This window comes from Vulpes lagopus, chromosome 17, assembly GCF_018345385.1.
Source record: "Vulpes lagopus strain Blue_001 chromosome 17, ASM1834538v1, whole genome shotgun sequence".
NCBI lineage: Eukaryota > Metazoa > Chordata > Mammalia > Carnivora > Canidae > Vulpes > Vulpes lagopus.
In genome coordinates, this window is record NC_054840.1 from 38,703,031 (window position 1) to 38,718,131 (window position 15,101).

Genomic DNA, 15,101 nt, shown 5'->3' on the forward strand with positions numbered 1-15,101 from the left:
GTCACTAGCCCATCTAGCAAAGATTATCATATTACTCAAACTTATCATTTCTATTTCTTCAGTGCACTAGTGGGTGACCAATTCATACTAAGGTAGCAATAGGAATCATACCCACCTTAAACTCTCATGTCCTGATTCAAAAGAATTACTTATAAACCAAATGTTAGCTGCAGGAGGTCCACAGAGAACGAGTTTCAGCATAGATGGGTCTTTAGACCCTCAAATATTCCTCTAGGAATCTTGCTCCCTCTGTTCACACATGCCAAAGCTTGTGTTTAATTTTTTTCCCTCATGCTATAGAGGTAAGCTCCATCAGTAATTCCCATGTCAAACTGCTGGAAAAAGCCAATCTAACGTCATCATGTTTTTCTAGCTATTTTAACTTGGTTCAGAAAAAACAAACAAACAAAACCACCAAATTTTCTTCAACGCCTGTTTATTTCTAGAAAAAACTAACTAGAAATTAGAAACACAGAAGACTGCCTTTAGCTGCTGTGGTAATGAAGTTTGGTCACTTTACTTTCATATTCCTTTCCCAAGAGACCAACTAATATTCCCTTATTTGTAGAGCACAGGCCTCTTTGTCCCTATGCATTCAAATCAAGCTGTCTTACCTCTGGCGTTTTTTCCTAGTGAATGGTAGCTCTCACAGAGAACAGTGAGTGGCCTCTTGACTCATAGGACCCCAGGCAACTTCCCCAGGTTGGGCAGCTAATGTTGCCTGGGAGGGGCATTCCCTAACCTGCCCTAGGAGGGACTTTATTTTTTAGACAGTGGGGAATCTAAACGAGATTCCAGATTTCTCACTTAAAGAAGGAATTAGTAAAACTAAGGACTGATGAGTAATGATATATATTTTTAAGATTTTATTTATTTGAGAGAGAGAGAGAGAGAGAGAGAGAGAGAGAGAGAGAGAGCAAGCGAGCAGCGGAAGGAACAGAGGGAGAGGGAAAGAATCCCAAGCAGACACCATGACTCCTGGTCCGGGAGCTCCATGAAGAGGAGACAGGGTGCGTGGGTGAACTATGAGGAGGATGAGTTGTGTGTGAATATGCAGCTAGCTGATGGGATCTTTGAGACCTTAATCAGAGATACTATTGATGTTCTGAATCAGATCAGTGAAAAACAGGGGAGAATGCTACTTTTGTGACATCTTGCAAATAAGTCAAACACTGAGTGCTTAAAAAAAAAAAAAAAAAAAAAGAGCCGTACATGAGGCAAATCCCACAACCTTGAGATCATGACCTGGGCCTAAATCAAGAGTCAGACATTCATCTAACTGAGCCACCCAGGCGCCCCAATAAACAATGATATTTTTAAAGTAGCTACAATTATACCAAGCCACATCAACCCACACCAGCATCCAAAAAAACCCGCTGGAGTTCATTCCGTCATCCTTGGTGCTGCACAACCTTGTTACACCTTAATGGCTTCACCTGTAAAAGGCCAGGAAGATGCCCAGCGATTCGTAGAGTTATGGTGAAATTCATTCATGCAAGAATTTTATGTAGGAGATGTGAGCATAAAGGTCTTTTAGTGCTAGAATCCCTCCAATGCTCCTCCTTTCAAGCCTGATGGCACAAGCTTTCCTGACTTTGAATCCATGAGCACTCCTTGAATTCGGAGATTTTAAGATATCTCTAAATCACGACGAGTCTTACAACCGAAGCCATGTCATAGTTTAACTAGCAGAATTTTTTTTCTTAGAAGTACGTAAAATAATGGTGCTTTTTATAACCAGTGGCATTTTACATTCTATGAAATACAGTAACTAAATGAGTCCTTCCAGAATTCAAGGTCTTTTTAAAAGCAGGTTAACTTTGGTATGGGATTTAATTAATCTCTCAGGAGCTTTTCTCAAAACTTGCAGAAATCTCACCTTTTGGACCAACCCATGGCATTGAGAGGGATTGGAGAGGCCATCCAGCCGATTTCTCAGAGATCCCATTGTTTACTAAGTTCAGGAAATGTATCGGTTTTCTCAATCACCATGATACAATGAAATAAATTAGGTGTTTGTTAACAGGGTGTTCTCTGGTTCAGGACTTCCCTACCACTAAGCCTTTTTCCCAGGACCAATTTGAAAGTGAATAGAAATGCTGAGAAAATGAAGCCCAAGAGATTATGCAATTTGCCCCAAACACTCAGATAATAAGAAAGCCAGCAATGCTTCCATCACACGCACTATTTCACGCATTTTTCAATGAAGCTAAGGAAGGCACCTTGGTATAGATGTCTCTTTGCTAATGCACTTTTCAAAGAATCTCAAAACTAGCAAATTAGTGGAACTTAAAGACATATTTACACTGGAGATTAACAACCACTTAGGTTGTGGAATTTTTTTAGTTCATGCGATATCCACGAAATTTGTCACCCAATTGCCTCCGAAGACCCAAGGGAAGCTTTTGGAGCATCCATGCTTTTTGGAGCAGATGGAGGTTAAGGGGCAGAAGCTAAGAGACAGTCAGAAATACCTCCTGTTACTGCAGGTCCCTAGTGCCTTGAATCTGGCAAAACTTTTGAGAATACCCTCCAGCAGGTTACTGCCGCTGCTTTTGATTATGAAAATATCCTTATTACACTGCACTGCACCATAATCATTTGCATTTTTATTGTTTTCACTCAAAAGCTCCTAAGTTATTTAGATAAGCACCATTAAACAAAAATCTGAGTAATTAGTTCTTTTGATGCATCCTGGTGGCAAAAGAGGAAGTCAAAGACATTTATTAACAATACAATCAGTCCCAGGTGGGATTCACTATAAGCAGAGCTTAGCCCCAACGCAACCTCTCATTAAATCCTGAACAGGAATTGGGTATTTCTCTCTTCCCATGCCATTCTTCATCAGCCAGCCCTTGCCATTTGTGTAGGATCATTATATCTTTCCCTCCACTAAAATACCACAAATCACTGCTAATGCAGAGTCCCAGAGGGTGGCCAGAAGACAACCATACATTCCTTCCACATCCATGGACTCACAGAACTTTAAAATCGGAAGGAAATCTTGGGGACCGTCTACCTTAATCTCCTCGTTTTACTCATCAGAGACTGAAATCAAAGTAAATGATTAAGAGACTCCCCAAAGGCCCACAGATGGTCAATGTGACCCATACCCTCCATCTCCTGCTCCAGTGAATTTTTCAGCCCACAACCCTCCAAAGTGTCTCAGTAAAACAGTGCCTGGAAGTTGCCAACAGATTTGAGCCATTCTAAGTTGCTGATCTACAGCAATACATTCATTCTTTTTCCAGAATGAAAAATGTTATTAATGGTGAGTGTTGACATAACATGCATAGAAGAGGATATATGTGGGATCTTAGGAAGTTACCAAAAGGAAGATTCACATGAAAAAAATAGTGATTTTATTGTGCGTACATTGGAAAACAGAACTATGAGTTGATTGGCATCTAGGGCCGACAGGACACCTGTGCTGTCATCTATCGTCACCCGGTCCAGGCTACCCAGCGAATGCCATACCTGTCAGGGTCTCAGTCCCACATCTGTGAAATAGGCCAACCAGTTTCTGACTCGAATGCAGCTGGGGAGGGAGGAAGCGAGCCAATCAACCCCAGAAAGCTTCTCAGGCTGCAGGTGCTCCTCTGGTCCTCAGATATGCTCCCTTCTGTAGGTGCAATGTGTCTTCAGAGCAAATGTCATCATTATTGAGGCTTTCTCCCTTGGGTCGCATAACATATGGCTGCACAAACAAGATTTCAAAAAAAAGATTTCCTGTTAATTTCTCAGTGTTTTGCTAACACATGATCTCGGATGAATAGGCATGGAAAGGGGGCACTCACCCGCCTCACTCACTGGCTGAGAATCACCCCTCCACCCCGAAATTTTAGCCAGGTGCCATAGAGATAAACTCCTACCTGCATGCCTACCCCTGAAGCATCATGCAAAATACAGACTGTGAGTCCTTCGCAAAACAGTTGTACTCCCCTAGAAATACTCGTACACCTAACCTCAGTCTTCCTAATGGAACATTTGGCTAATACAGTCACAGGCTAATGCAGAAAAAAACACTAAGCTTTCAGGGTTGGGGACAGATACTTTGAATTTGACCCTAGGCTCCTAGTTTTTCTCACTTCTATAGCTAAGAAAAACAACACAGATTTATCACAGATTTAGTGTTGATTAACAGCAACAACAAAAACAAAAATACTTGCATTGTTCTATTTCCCATAGATGGACTTTATTTTAACTCAAATTCCTGCTGTGCCACTTTAATAACCTTGTGGGCTGAGAAGACTTAAAAAGGAATCTTCCATCAGTCTTGGGAGGTTTGGCTGATTCTCACCAGATGTCATTCACAAGAAGTGCCTAAAACACTTCACCTGCCTGAAGCTGTACATGGCAGGGGAGGAGAAAACCCAAAAGATAAAGGAAAGATACGTGTCTAGATTCGACCTGAAAAGAAGAAGTCAGTGAGGTAGAGTCAGAGAGGCAGAAGGAAGAGTGGCAAATTCAACTGTGGGCATTGCCTGGGCGATAGGATTAGCAAAAACAGGATCCTGGCAGGGACCACTCAGAAGAGATGCCTGCATTCGCTGATGCGTGAAGACGACACGTAATGCAGAAAAACACCTGAGCTCATTTCTCTTCCATTTTCTCCAACCAGACAATCCACAAAAGAGACTATAGTTGCAAAAAGTTCCAGATTAACTTTACCAACTATGTTGTTCGTCTTTAGCGTTAATTAGAGCCAGAGGCAACTCCCTTCTTTTCCCTCTTCTCTCTCCCTGGATTTTCCCTCTGGATGCTAACGAAGTAAGAGATTTTAAGTTTCAGTCTCTGTTGAGACTTTTCAAATGGCAATAAGGAAAAAAACAAATTAACGTGGAGGGTTTCTTGACAGGAACAGTTTACAGTCAAACACCCCACTGTTGACAAAATCATCATAACTGTCACTTCACGCCTCTCTGCCAACTGCATAATTAGTGTCATTACCAGTAAGTCATGGAAATATAAATGAGTGTGGATTATACAACACAAAATTGCATAAATATGAATATTTTATGCAACCTAAGCAGTGTCACAAATTGTACATGACATGGAATTGGCAATTGCCTCCAGAGGGTCCCAAGATTTTTCCTCTGGACTAAGGAAACCCTGTCAATTTAGAAATCTAGAAAGATATCCTGGGTAGATGTTACAGAAGGCAGGTGAATAGGAGGAGGAGAGGGGGAAAATATTCTCTTTGTAATCGATTTTAAAATACATGAAATTGCCAGTATCTTTTATGCTTAGGACATGCAATTTCATTTTTATATTCTCCTAAATGGAATATAATTTCAAAAGAAAGTCTTTTTAAAATAACAGAGTTTAAAGCCAAATGCATCTAATTTGCTATCACCTACTACTCGGGATCACTCAAGTTTGAATACTTTTGCCGAAAATGTTGGGCCAGAACACTCTGCAACCCCATCCCAGTTGCCTGAATTCCTCTACCCACGATGGTCTTCCTTCTTCCTGTCTGCCCCAAAACAGCTCAAGCCACACTGCTCTCTCTCATTTTTTAATTTCTTCAGTTTGGATTCTGGGAAGCACACACTTGGACACTTTTTATATTCTATAAGATATAACTATCAAACTGTTTTTGTCTGTACTTGTTGCATCTTTTGCAATTTCCATACTTCTGCAGACTCTCTCCTCTGTGTCCAAAATAGGGCTCAGAAGCCAGAGGTACTCATTACGTATGAGTAAGGAAAATTATTAAATTAAATGTCATATTCTTTAGATCATATAGAAAATAAAATAGGACTAGAAAAATATTGGCTAAAGCCTAGGTGTTCTTTTCAGCAGGGTGGGATCACAACCCTGAAAACTAGATACACACACACACACACACACACACACACACACACATCATAGTATATTCACTGAAGCTTGCCAATGTGGGTCTGGAAATACCTTTGTAATCAAGGAGATCACTTATTATAAGCTTGGGTGTACATGGAGAAGCAGCTGAATCTCACATAGTATCACTAGATTACAGCTCCATTGGGGAAGAAAGTTTTGTTTGACTGTTCATAGCTATGGGAGGCAGAATAATGATGTCCAAAGATGCCCATGTCCTAAACCCTGAATCCTGTGACTGGGTTAGGTTACATGTTAGGCAAAAATAAAACCTAAACACAATTTTACCCCTACCTCAAAATTCAGTGCTTATCATGTTTAAATTCTCCATTTTTGACTCAATTATTATGTCTTTTAAATACTTGTACAATGTCATGGTGAAGTTTCAGAGAAACTTTGAAATTTGTGACTGTACTAGATAAAGGATAAATCCACTTGTTCAGAGTTCAAAATATAGATTTCTGTTTAAGAGATGAGGCCAGAAATAAAAGTTGCAAACTTCATAACCAAGCAACTGATATGATAATATTTGTGTTAGTGGAAACTCATTCCAGGTACAGTACAGAGACTGACTCGGTTGAGAAAGGTTGTGGGCAGACCAGGTAGGAACTCTGATGAGAGAGGCAGTGGCCTGTCCTTGGATCATGACCAAGGGCATGGATAAATGTGGATAAATTCTAAGAAAGATTAGAAAGTGATATTGACAGGGGTTGGCAACTGGAGGAGGGAAAAAAATAGTCAATGGGAATCACAGTGGCTTTGGTCAACCAGGTGGATGATGGCCATTCAATGAGTGCAGAGTATGCATATTCAGGTGGAATATGAGCTATGTTATGGTTGGTCATACAGGTTGAGTCCTGTTGGACGTGTTCTGTTTGTAATGGGGAGGTGATAGTAAGTGATTGTTGTAGATAATAATAAGTAATTGGATATATTAGCCTGCATCTCAAGGGAGAGATTTTGTTAGCAACGATTTGGAAGTCATCAATATGTGAATGCAGATGAAGGTCAGTGAGTATGATAACACCCAAGATAAGTGTATAGATTGAGAATTTAAGAAAGAACTCCAAGGAACACTAATTTTAAGGGGCAGGACAATAGAGGAATCTACATAGGAGACTAAGTCCATAGCCAGAGAAAAAGAAAACCAGGAAAATTCAGTGTCATGATAGCTAACAGACAAGATTTCAAGATGGTGGATGTAATCCAAGGTGCCAAATGATGCTAAGAGGTGGAGCAAGGTGGAAACATGAGCATTGGATTTTATGAAGCTGATACCATTAGGGACCTGAATAAGAATATTTTTAGTAGAATAATGGGGAAGGAGATTAGCCCAGAATTTGTTAAGGAGGGGTGAATATAAGGTGAAGAAGTAGGGAAAACAAGTGAGACAGCTCTCTCAAGAAGCTGGACTAAAAAAGAGCAGCAAGAAATGGAATGGTAGGGAATTGTAAGAAAATTTGTTTTGAAGAAGAAAAAGTATTGATCTGAAGGGGCCAGTGGAGAGGACAAAGTTGACAATTCATATCATCAAGGAGACAACAGGTGTCATAAGGTCCTTAAGGAGATGGCATGAATCCAGAACAGAGATGGAGGGATGTGCTATGGCTGATGGTATAAGATCTGTCTTCCACTGTAACAAGAGGGAGGGAGGAAAGGATGGATATAGGTGGTCAGAGGCGAGTTTTTAGGTTTGATGGAGGAAAATTAAAGCCATTGCTATCTTCTGGCTTTTTGTTCTTCTGTTAAGTAGATGATGAAGTTATCTAAATGCTTAATTTCAAAAAGAGGTGTTCCAACACATAAACCAAATTTTTAAAACAAATCCAAAGTTCTCAGGTGATAACCATTTCGGCACAGATTCGAATTTTCAAAACCATAATACAATGGTTTGATGTAGTTTCAAAGTGGATTCCAAACATATGTGATGCTCAGCATTATGGAAGAACTCATTTACAATACTCAGAAAAAATTTCATATCCCTCTACTCCTCCACAGATCTTTCATGCTCATAGCTTCTCCAGAGCTTCTCAAATATCAGACCCTAAAAATGCCCCCCGTAATCCAGCTTGGGGTCACTTACCTTACCCTCCTCCCATTTCCTGCTCTTTAGCTTTCAATTATGAAGATAAACTGAAGCTCTTGAATGAAATCCTTTTCTCTCTCCATTACTTCTCAAACTTGCTTCTCTCCATCCATTCTCCAGATTCAAAGATCTGTATCATGGAAGGTTCAGGAATAGGTCTAACAGGTATAGAATTTTTCCTGGAAGCCTGGGATAGAAAGTAAAAAGAATGAACAGGGGAAAAGAACTCACACATTATTAAGTTGTGGCACATCCATCTCATCAATATGACAAGAGTTGCTTTTGTAAAATATGATGTCAGTGTTGGAGAATGGCCCAGCATGGTCATCCCTACTGGAGTGTACACCCCAGTCCTGAAGGCTGCCTCCAAAGAAGGACAGGGGTTAAGTGGATAAAAGGGTGATCAATAACTCTGAAAAATTGACTGTGGCACAGTGCTGTGGCTGACACTGGACAAAATTTGAATTATTGACCATGTACGGCATATGCATATTTTAGACATTAAATCTCCAGGTACTGAAAGGTTCCAAAAGGAATGAACAAGAATATTGACCACATGACTCATTGGAGACTTGAGGTTATGTGGGGCCAGTAACAAAATACCTGTGTGGGCTAATAAAGCTAGTAAATCCACAGAGAAACAAGAAGATGCATTTAACTCCTCCACCCAAGCATTGAAGGCATTCTTGTCTTTGCACATTAACAAGAAGAACATCAAAGCCCTTCTCATCAAAGTGCCAATGCAGAGAGGTTGTCTTATCAGTCAAGTGCAAACAATAAAAAAATCTCACTGGCTTAACACACCAGGAGTATTTCTGGCTTGTGCAAAGTCATTGGTGGATCCAACCATCCTTCAGGACCTCCATCTTCCACGTGAGGGCTTAGCCCTCCAACTGCTGTGAACCTGAGTCTCCGGGGGAAGAGAGCACAAAGGGTTTCTGTGCTGGACATTTTCTTTTGCCCTTCCAGAACCCTTCACCAGTACTCTCTAGCCTGTTCTGAGTCACAGAAGTCTGATCTGTGTGATCTTGTCCTCATTGGACTTGACCAGTGGGGAACTCCAGCAGGTTATCCAAGGACAGAACTTGAGTGACTTCAGGTGTTATCTCTCTACTCACTCTCCCTGGGGTCACAGGAGCCTGCTACATCCCTCTTCTGAGCACCAGAGCTCGCTCTCTTTTTCCGTCTCTCTCTGTGTTCTGGTAACTGCCCTTTCTAGTGCCTCTTAAAGCCTAGATGCTGTAATGCCTCCCCAATGTCGCCAACCCAGAGTGTACCACCATCCCTTATTATTTTCTTAAAACCCAGCCCACACCTTTACAAAAACCATCGCCAACTTAAAATCCAGCCCATCCTTTATTAAACTATTTCCCATTACCTAGATTTTTTTAAAAAGGTTTTGTTTATTTATTCATGAGAGACACAGAGAGAGAGGCAGAGACATAGGCAGAGGGACAAGCAGGCTCCCTATGGGGACCCCAATGTGGGACTCGATCCCAGGGCCCCAGGATCACAACTTGAGTTGAAGGCAGTTGTTCAGCTACTGAGCCACCCAGGTGCCCCCCGCCCCATTACCCAGATTTTAAATATTTTGTTCTGAAAATGACCCTCATCACTTTCACTTGGAATCGTGGACCAGACATGCCCTGCTTGACTCCTATGGGATGGGGAAGTTGAATCCTCTCAATAACCCAGGAGAAAAAAGAACCCAATATTGGTGAAGACCAGAAGTCTCTATCACAGAGGCCCGGCAATAGATGTAACATGATTTACGTGATACTTAGAGAAAAAATGGTCACTTTGCCATTTTCATCATTAGAAACAGCACATAACTCATCATAATTCCTTTTTGGTGTGACTGCAGACAGTTGGAGCACTTCCAAGCAGTGATCAAATACAAAATTACCAAATTAACCACCCAATTGGCAATCAGATTGAGATAGCTGTTTCCTCTCAGGTTAGAGGAGATTGCCCATTAGTTCTTTAGAAGAATAAGCAGGGCAAGTCACAGGCCTTATGCAATATTGATTAGATGTGTCCTCACATACAAAATGCCATAGAGTAGCTTTCACTTAGCTATTATACAACTGTCACTGAGGGGCAGAAATACAATGCTATCTTTAAAATATTTTATCTGCTGATTGGTTAAAACAATCTAACAGAGGTAAACATAACACCCAACATTGAATAGTCCATAAATGCTGAAGGCACGCAGGATGGTGAGAGTTGTGCTAGACTCTGGATCCCAGTCCATGCTCTCCAGGAACTAGCAGGGAGTCCTGGGCCACATTGAGCTTGGTTTCTTACATGTAAGTTGAGGCAACTGGATCAAGGGTTTTTTAACCTGAGATCAGTGGATATATTTCATGAGTTCTGGTCAAATTTTGCAAATTTTAGAATATGTCTGCATATGTATTTCTTTTTTAAACAAAAAAATCATAAGCTTCATAAGACAACAAAACATCCCATACCTCTCCCCTCAAGGAAAAGCTTACAAAGTGGGCTAGATGGTTTCCACTGGTTCTTTCAGATCCAACATTTGATGATCCTTTGGTCATTTCTGGTCAATATATTCGTCCGATGAGAACACAAAATATATTCTCATAAAACAATGAAATCGCCTTAGTATGGAGACTCAGTGTACAGTTGGTGCTCAATAGAGGTGTGTAAGCCTGAATCTGCATCTGATTTTTCCTAATTTTTAAATATGTCATTCTAGAAGGTTATAGAAACATCTGATATAAATGATCTTTTCTGGGTTTTTCTTTCTGATTATTTACTCAATAATGAGTCCTTCACTTGCTTCACATCCCACATTTCCATTTTATTCCCAGGGACTATAAAACAAGAGGTTAATGATAGTCTCGTCTACATGAAGGTAGAGGACACATTTTAGTTAAGCAACTCAAGTTTGAGCCAAGATTCTAAAACACCTATTTTAATAACTAGCAATTGTTCTGCACAAACTCTTCTCCAAAGAACAAACTTTAAAATGGTTATGAGCAACTCTTACTGGACCAAATTTTCTAACTTCAATGTCCTGAGGTACCTAAACTGCCAGCTCTCCGTGTCACTGTCCACTTACCTTAATTAACCATAGGTTCAGTTTTGCTTTGCATTCTAATTGGGTCCTTGGCTAATTGTGCATTAAATACTCGGCAGAACAGTGTAGACAATCTTACACAGCCTTCATTTCCCCCAATTTCAATCTGGGAAAGCTTAAAATGTCAGATTATTATGGCTGATAGTTTCCCAAGCAAACAAAGGAAATATGATAAACTTTAAAGTGACTTAATTCCCTGCTGTGATTCCGTCCTGCGCGGCTGTTCTGAGTAACAGGAGTCGTGTATCTCCGTCCGCCTTCTCTCCCACCTAAGTGCGTGCCACCGCCCCATGGAAGATTCGATGGACATGGGCATGAGCCCTCTGCGGCCCCAGAACTATCTTTTTGGTTGTGAACTAAAGGCTGACAAAGATTACCACTTTAAGGTGGATAATGATGAAAATGAGCACCAGTTATCTTTAAGAACAGTCAGTTTGGGAGCTGGTGCAAAGGATGAATTGCACATTGTTGAAGCAGAGGCAATGAATTATGAAGGCAGTCCAATTAAAGTCACACTGGCAACTTTGAAAATGTCTGTACAGCCAACAGCGTCCCTTGGGGGCTTTGAAATAACACCACCTGTGGTCTTACGGTTGAAGTGTGGTTCCGGTCCTGTGCATATTAGTGGACAGCACTTAGTAGCTGTAGAGGAAGATGCAGAGTCAGAAGATGAAGAAGAAGAGGATATGAAACTTTTTAGTATATCTGGAAAGCGTTCTGCCCCTGGAAGTGGTAGCAAGGTTCCACAGAAAAAAGTAAAACTTGCTGCTGATGAAGATGATGATGACGACGCCGATGATGACGATGATGATGAAGATGATATGATGATGATTTTGATGATGAGGAAGCTGAAGAAAAGGCTCCAGTAAAGAAATCTATACGAGATACTCCAGCCAAAAATGCACAAAAATCAAACCAGAATGGAAAAGACTCAAAACCATCAACACCAAGAACAAAAGGTCAAGAATCTTTCAAAAGGGATCCCTGGGTGGCGCAGCGGTTTGGCGCCTGCCTTTGGCCCAGGGCACGATCCTGGAGACCGAGGATCGAATCCCACGTCAGGCGCCTGGTGCATGGAGCCTGCTTCTCCCTCTGCCTGTGTCTCTGCCTCTCTCTCTCTCTCTCTGTGCGACTATCATAAATAAATTAAAAAAAAAAAAAAGAATCTTTCAAAAAACAGGAAAAGACTCCTAAAACACCAAAAGAATCTAGTTCTGTAGAAGACATTAAAGCAAAAATGCAAGCAAGTATAGAAAAAGGTGGTTCTCTTCCCAAAGTGGAAGCCAAGTTCATCAATTATGTGAAGAATTGCTTCCGGATGACTGACCAAGAGGCTATTCAAGATCTCTGGCAGTGGAGGAAATCTCTTTAAGAAAATAGTTTAAGCAGTTTGTTAAAATTTTCCGTCTTTTTCATTTCTGTAACAGTTGATATCTGGCTGTCCTTTTTATAATGCAGAGTGAGAACTTTCCCTACCATGTCTGATAAATGTTGTCCAGGTTCCATTGCCAAGAATGTGTTGTCCAAAATGCCTGTTTAGTTTTTAAAGATGGAACTCCACCCTTTGCTTGGTTTTAATTATATATGGAATGTTATGATAGGACATAGTAGTAGTGGTGGTCAGACAAATGGAAATGGTGGGGAGACAAAAATATACGTGTGAAATAAACTCAGTATTTTAATAAAGTAAAAAAATAAATAAATAAAGTGACTTAAACACAGGATCAGGACCCACGGGCATACATTGGAGACTAAAATTGTTTTTCCTTTACACTCTCTTCTCTCTGACCTGGTTTTCCTCTTCCCTGTTTTCCTACCCCCCATGTGAATATTGGTCTTTGTGTCACAGCTCAAGCCTCTCACTTAACACACATTTTTTTTTTTTGATTGAACACAGAACTCCCACTTGGGTGTTCTTAACTAAAATATCATCTATAAAATCTTGTCCATTATCTTCCTATAATTTCCACCTTACATTTTAAAGTTGTTTTGATGAGCCATTGGATTGGTCAGGGGGGTTAATTCCAAAGTTTATGAGTTCTTACCCCAATCCTACATGCCTCAAAAGCAGAATTATTGGAAGAGTGCTTGAAGAATGGACTAACATGCAAATTCAGTGAGCTCATTGGCACTGGATGAGCAGTGTGAACCAGACAAAATCCCCAGATTATGATTTAGGACATCAGGATGCTCCAGCCTGGCCTCTGGTTCTCTGTACAACCAGACCATTAACTGGAGGCCCTTGTTTACTTAGAAAGGGTTAAAGGATGATTTTTCAAAAGGATCACTTTAAAATTCACAAAGTAATAAGTGTTGTGCAAATATTAAATGGACATATTGAACTGACTCAAAGAAGAATGCGATAAACAGATTTAAAACATCAAAAATACTGAAATGAATTTCTGATAGATGCAAAACTAGGCACAAAATGTAATCTTTCTAATGATGCTTGGATCATTTCTTTTTGCGGGGTAGAAACCAATTGTCTCACCACCAGACAAAATTAATTTGCATTTCTACGAGTTTTATACGATTTACAGAGCTGTAGTATAGTCTAGTCAAAGACAATCAAAAGCACAGCCCCCTATAGAATGAGATAACCCTGGAGGATCTGCTAGACAATTTCCATAATACTGTTAAAATGGCAATCTGTAATCTGCTGCCCATTTGAAAGGCTTTCAAAAATTTTCCCAATAAGCTTGCCCAGGAGATCATAAACACCGTCTCCTAGAATTACGCTTGATCACAAAAATGCTGGTCTCATTGGGTTTGGCCTGCTTATTTCCATGGCTGTGGCAGGAATGCTAATTAACCATATATATGCTTTGTAAATTGAGAACCATGCCATTCTGAGTTACTACCAAGGCCACAGAATTAAATAGAATTAAATCTTGTGTGGAAGTTTTCATAAGGAGATGGAATTTTATCTTTTAAAGTCTGTGCCATTTGCTATCCTGAAGCTACGAAACCAGATCCAAGAAACTGTCCACCAACTATCACTTACCGCACCTGCAAATTTGGGTGACTTCCGCCCTTCACAGTCCTTCAAACTTGCTAGGGTTCTTGGCCTGCCTGGAAGTGACCTTCCTTACCATCTGTAGGGCTGGACCCTAAGCCAAGTAAACCCTGAAAAATACCCCCCCTTTTTTTTCTTTAAATTTGGTCATTATTCCTGATTAAGCAAGAATTCTTTTCAGACATTACACTCCTTCAATGGCAATGGTTGCACAGTTCAATCATATTCTGGTCAAACAATGGATAGATGTATGTGAAACCTAGCTAATTAATTATTTCGCCATGAGAAATAAAGGCACTTGGGTGCCTGGGTGGCTCATTGGTTGAGCATCTGCCTTCAGCTCAGGTCTTGATCCCAGGGTCCTGGGATCAAGTACCGCATTGGGCTCCCTGTAGGGAGCCTGCTTCTCCCTCTACCTGTGTCTCTGCCTCTTTCTCAGTGTTTCTCATGAATAAATAAACAAAATCTTTAAAATAAAAGAAGTAAAGGCACTTGATAGGAGTTGGTGAATTTGGGGGGATCAGTGGGAATCAGATATCATTTAAAAATGTTTCACTTCCCTTTACATAAGAAGAGTCTACTTAACTAAATGTCTTTAGGAATGATTCAGAAAAAGTGCTTCTTAATATATACATACAAAAATAGAGCATTAACAAAACATCAAAAAATTCCAAGCAACTAATCACAACAAAATTTTTGTCATTGGTTCCGTTGTTCTTTTGTTCTGCTAGATCATGGGTCACTAGCCTGCTTTCAGGAAGCCACTTACTTCCAGATGAGGGAGAAACCAGGTGAACTTGTCTCAATCCAGTGGTATAGCTTGACAGTATCTAAGTGATGTCTGTTCAGAAATAGACATACTGTGCCAAGTATCTCTACATAGAAGCATCAATAGTTCAAAGTACCTGCTATAGTTCCACGAGGATCTAAGACTAATGAGACTTATGAGAAGGTCTTCAGGCAAGCACTGGAAAAAAAACAAAAATTATCTGCAGATGACAAATACCTAATGATTGTAGTTAATTTATTTCTGTCAT

At 40.3% G+C, this 15,101-nt stretch overlaps 1 pseudogene; it reads left to right on the forward strand.

Annotated features, from left to right (window-relative positions):
* Positions 1-11,338: 11,338 nt before the first annotated feature.
* On the forward strand, positions 11,339-12,672 carry LOC121477515 (annotated as a pseudogene).
* The last annotated feature ends 2,429 nt before the right edge of the window (positions 12,673-15,101 follow it).